This window comes from Triticum urartu, chromosome 2A (assembly GCF_056163025.1).
Source record: "Triticum urartu cultivar PI428250 chromosome 2A, HENAU_Tu73, whole genome shotgun sequence".
NCBI lineage: Eukaryota > Viridiplantae > Streptophyta > Magnoliopsida > Poales > Poaceae > Triticum > Triticum urartu.
In genome coordinates, this window is record NC_141874.1 from 705264645 (window position 1) to 705270644 (window position 6000).

Sequence of the window (6000 nt, forward strand, 5' to 3'; positions counted from 1 at the left end):
GCCCCCGGCGGCCACCATGGGCGCCGCCCCTCCCCGAGCCCATACACACACAAGCATGATGAGCACACACACACACACATTTCCTTAAGTTAATTAGTATATACGTATTTTTGTATGTTTAATTAGTTTACATGTTTTAGATTATTATTTTTCACTAGTATATATGTATGAATGCATGTTAGATGGATATAATTAGTGTTTAATTAGTATGGATTTTTTTTATATAATGTTATTTTTCTGTTTTTTAATGGATGTATAGAAGTTGTTTTTTCTGTTTTTAGTGTTAGATGCTTAATTAGTATGAAATTGCATATATAATTTTGACATATGCAATGATAGCATTTTTTAAATTTGTATATAAGAAATCACAATCCAATAATTTAAAAAATGTTACTTTTGCGGCATATAGTATTTTTTCTCGACGATGGCCGGCCCGCATCCTCGCCGTCGACTCGTTCGCGACGACGTCCTGCTTCAGAGGACCCATGTCTGGGACTGGGCTCCGCCGGGCTGGCACTGGGAGGTGCTACCTTGAGGGGCTCGCCGCTTGGTGAGGAACCCGGGCCCCGTCGTCGACCCTGATCTCCTTTGGTGGCGTTCACGTGGGCCACATTCGGTGCAGAGGGAGCCGGCCCCGCCGGAGGTGGTGCGTCGTGATGTCTACTACACAACCTTCTTCTTGTAGACGTTGTTGGGCCTCCAAGTGCAGAGGTTTGTAGGACAGTAGCAAATTTCCCTCAAGTGGATGACCTAACGTTTATCAATCCGTAGGAGGCGTAGGATGAAGACGGTCTCTCTCAAGCAACCCTGCAACCAAATAACAAAGAGTCTCTTGTGTCCCCAACACACCCAATACAATGATAAATTGTATAGGTACACTAGTTCGGCGAAGAGATGGTGATACAAGTGGTATATGGATGGTAGATAAAGGTTTTTGTAATCTGAAAATATAAAAACAGTAAGGTAACTAATGATAAAAGTGAGCGTAAACGGTATTGCAATGCGTTGAAACAAGGCCTAGGGTTCATACTTTCGCTAGTGCAAGTTCCCTCAACAATAATAACATAATTGGATCACATAACTATCCCTCAACATGCAACAAAGAGTCACTACAAAGTCACCAATAGCGGAGAACAAACGAAGAGATTATGGTAGGGTACGAAACCACCTCAAAGTTATTCTTTCCAATCAATCCGTTGGGCTATTCCTATAAGTGTCACAAACAACCCTAGAGTTCGTACTAGAATAACACCTTAAGGCACAAATCAACCAAAACCCTAATGTCACCTAGATACTCCAATGTCACCTCAAGTATCCGTGGGTATGATTATACGATATGCATCACACAATCTCAGATTCATCTATTCAACCAACACATAGAACCTCAAAGAGTGCCCCAAAGTTCCTACCGGAGAATCACGACGAAAACGTGTGCCAACCCCTATGCATAGGTTCATGGGCGGAACCCGCAAGTTGATCACCAAAACATACATCAAGTGAATCACGTGGTATCCCATTGTCACCACAGATACGCACGGCAAGACATACATCAAGTGTTCTCAAATCTTTAAAGACTCAATCCGATAAGATAACTTCAAAGGGGAAACTCAATTCATTACAAGAGAGTAGAGGGGGAAGAAAACATCATAAGATCCAACTATAATAGCAAAGCTCGCGATACATCAAGATCGTGCCAAATCAAGAACACGAGAGAGAGAGAGAGAGATCAAACACATAGCTACTAGTACATACCCTCAGCCCCGAGGGAGAACTACTCCCTCCTCGTCATGGAGAGCACCCGGATGATGAAGATGGCCACCGAAGAGGGATTCCCCCCTCCGGCAGGGTGCCGGAATGGGTCTAGATTGGTTTTCGCTGGCTGCGGAGGCTTCTGGCGGCGGAACTCCCGATCTATTGTGCTCGCTGATATTTTGAGGGTATATGGAGATATATAGGTGGAAGAAGTACATCAGGGGGGCCACGAGGGGCCCACGAGGGTGGAGGGCGCGCCCAGGGGGTGGGCGCGCCCCTACCTCGTGGCCTCCTCGAAGCTTCCCTTATGTGAACTTCTAGTCTTCTGGGCTTCTTTCCTTCCAAAAATGGGTTCCGTGAAGTTTCAGGCATTGTTGAGGAAATCGTTAACTGGTAGCTGCTCGGTTGGCTAGTGAGTAGGGGATTAATCGGCTAATCGGCAAGTTAATCGGCCATTTAATCAATTAATCGGACGATTTTTCGGTTTATCGGCTACTCGGTGACCCTATGAGTAGGGATTAATCGGCAAGTTAACTGGTTAATCGGATGAATTCTTGAACAGGGGTTTCAGGTCAATTAGACTCCATTTGGTTTTCCCTTTCTTCGAAACCCTAAAACAAGGTAAAAACAGAAACTGGCACTGGGCTCTGGGTTAATAGGTTAGTCCCAAAAATGATATAAAAGTGTATAATAAAGCCCGTAAACATCCAAAACAGTAGATAATATAGCATGGAGCAATCAAAAATTATAGATACATTGGAGACGTATCAGCATCCCCAAGCTTAATTCCTACTCGTCCTCGAGTAGGTAAATGATAAAAACAGAATTTTTTGATGCGGAGTGCTACTTGACATAATTTCAATGTAATTCTTCTTAATCGTGGCATGAATATTCAGATCCGAAAGATTCAAGACAAAAGTTTAATATTGACATAAAAAAAATAATACTTCAAGCATACTAACTAAGCAATCATGTCTTCTCAAAATAACATGGCCAAAGAAAGCTATCCCTACAAAATCATATAGTCTGGCTATGCTCTATCTTCATCACAAAAAATATTTAAATCATGCACAACCCCGATGACAAGCCAAGCAATTGTTTCATACTTTTGATGTTCTCAAACTTTTTCAATCTTCACGCAATATATGAGCGTGAGCCATGGATATAGCACTATAGGTGGAATAGAATGGTGGTTGTGGAGAAGACAAAAAGGAGAAGATAGTCTCACATCTACTAGGCATATCGACGGGCTATGGAGATGCCCCTCAATAGATATCAATGTGAGTGAGTAGGGATTGCCATGCAACGGATGCACTAGAGCTATAAATGTATGAAAGCTCAACAAAAGAAACTAGTGGGTGTGCATCCAACTCGCTTGCTCACAAAGACCTAGGGCATTTTGAGGAAGCCCATCATTGGAATATACAAGCCAAGTTCTATAATGAAAGATTCCCACTAGTATATGAAAGTGACAACATAGGAGACTCTCTATTATGAAGATCATGGTGCTACTTTGAAGCACAAGTGTGGTAAAAGGATAGTAGCATTGTCCCTTCTCTCCTTTTCTCTCATTTTTTAATTTTTTTATTTGGGCCTTCTCTTTTTATGGCCTCTTTTCTCTTTTTTTTTATTTGGGCTTCTTTGGCCTCTTTTATTTATTTATTTTCGTCCGGAGTCTCATCCCGACTTGTGGGGGAATCATAGTCTCCATCATCCTTTCCTCACTGGGACGATGCTCTAATAATGATGATCATCACACTTTTATTTGCTTACAACTCAAGAATTACAACTCGATTCTTAGAACAAAATATGACTCTATATGAATGCCTCCGGCGGTGTACCGGGATGTGCAATGATTCATGAGTGACATGTATGAAAGAATTATGAACGGTGGCTTTGCCACAAATACAATGTCAACTACATGATCATGCAAAGCAATATGACAATGATGGAGCATGTCATAATAAACGGAACGGTGGAAAGTTGCATGGCAATATATCTCGGAATGGCTATGGAAATGCCATAATAGGTAGGTATGGTGGCTGTTTTGAGGAAGGTATATGGTGGGTTTATGGTACCGGCAAAAGTTGCACGGTACTAGAAAGGCTAGCAATGGTGGAAGGGTGAGAGTGCGTATAATCCATGGACTCAACATTAGTCATAAAGAACTCACATACTTATTGCAAAAATCTATTAGTTATCGAAACAAAGTACTACGCGCATGCTCCTGGGGGGATAGATTGGTAGGAAAAGACCATCGCTCGTCCCCGACCGCCACTCATAAGGAAGCCAATCAATAAATAAATCATGCTCCGACTTCATCACGTAACGGTTCACCATACGTGCATGCTACGGGAGTCACAAACTTCAACACAAGTATTTCTCAAATTCATAACCACTCAACTAGCATGACTCTAATATCACCAACTTCATATCTCAAAACAATCATCAAGTATCAAACTTCTCATAGTATTCAATGCACTCTATATGAAAGTTTTTATTATATCCCTCTTGGATGCCCATCATATTAGGACTAAATTCATAACCAAAGCAAATTACCATGCTGTTTAGGACTCTCAAAATAATATGAGTGAATCACGAGAGTTCATCTATTTCTATAAAATAAAACCACCACCGTGCTCTAAAATATATAAGTGAAGCACTAGAGCAAATGACAAACTACTCCGAAAGATATAAGTGAAGATCAATGAGTAGTCGAATAATTATGCAAATATGTGAAGACTCTCTAACACTTAAGGATTCAGATCTTGATACTTTATTCAAAAAGCAAGAAAAACAAAATAAAATGACATCTAAGAATAGCAAACATCATGTGAAGAAGCAAAAACTTAGGATCAACCGATACTAACCGATAGTTGTTGAAGAAGAAAGGTGGGATGCCAACCAGGGCATCCCCAAGCTTAGACGCTTGAGACTTCTTGAAATATTATCTTGGGGTGCCTTGGGCATCCCCAATCTTGAGCTTTTGTGTCTCCTTAATTCCTCTCATATCACGATCTCCCTAAATCTCACAAGCTTCATCCACACAAAACTCAACAAAGACTCGTGAGATAAGTTAGTATAAACCATTGCAAAAACCTTAGCATACTCTACTGTAGCAAATCACTAAAATTATTATTCAACATTGCATACTAAATGCCTCTGCATATTTAATAGTCCTATCCTCAAATAGAATCATTAAAGAAGCAAACATATGCAAACAATGCAAACATAACAGCAATCTGCCTAAACAGGACAGTCTGTAAAGAGTGCAGCAAGATCCATACTTCCCTAGCTCCAACAATTATGAAAGAAAATTCCCATTGTAGTAAATTTATCAGAGCTTAATATGCAAAAGGTTTAAACATTTTATCACATTCTGAATTTTCTAGGGAATTATTGCAACAGCGGTAAACTTTCTGTTTTCAAACAGCAACATGAAGACTTGTAAAATAGGCATTGTAAAGGCTATCAATGCCACTTTTATTGAAATAAAAGATGCAAACCATTGTTCTAAATGACAGCAAGAAAATTCTAACATAATAAATTGACGCTCCAAGCAAAACACATATCATGTGGTAAATAAAAATATAGCTCCAAGTAAAGTTACCGATGAACGAAGACGAAAGAGGGGATGCCTTCCGGGGCATCCCCAAGCTTAGGCTTTTGGTTGTCCTTGAATATTACCTTGGGGTGCCTTGGGCATCCCCAAGCTTAGGCTCTTGCCACTCCTTATTCCATAGTTCATCGAATCTTTACCCAAAGCTTGAAAACTTCACAACACAAAACTTAACAGAAAACTTGTAAGCTCCGTTAGTATAAGAAAATAAATCACCACTTAGGTACTGTAATGAACTCATTCTTTATTTATATTGGTGTTAAACCTACTGTATTCCAACTTCTCTATGGTTTATAAACTATTTTACTAGCCATAGATTCATCAAAATAAGCAAACAACACATCGAAAACAGAATCTGTCAAAAACAGAACAGTCTGTAGTAATCTGGATCAAACATATACTTCTGGAACTCATAAAATTCTCAAATAAATTGCTGGACGTGAGGAATTTATCTATTAACCATCTGAAAAAATAATTAACTAAATAGAACTCTCCAGTAAAAAATGGCAGCAATTACCGTGAGCGCTAAAGTTTCTGTTTTTTACAGCAAGATCAACAAGACTTTCCCCAAGTCTTCCCAACGGTTCTACTTGGCACAAACGGTACGGGCCGCTTCATCCCACGATGCT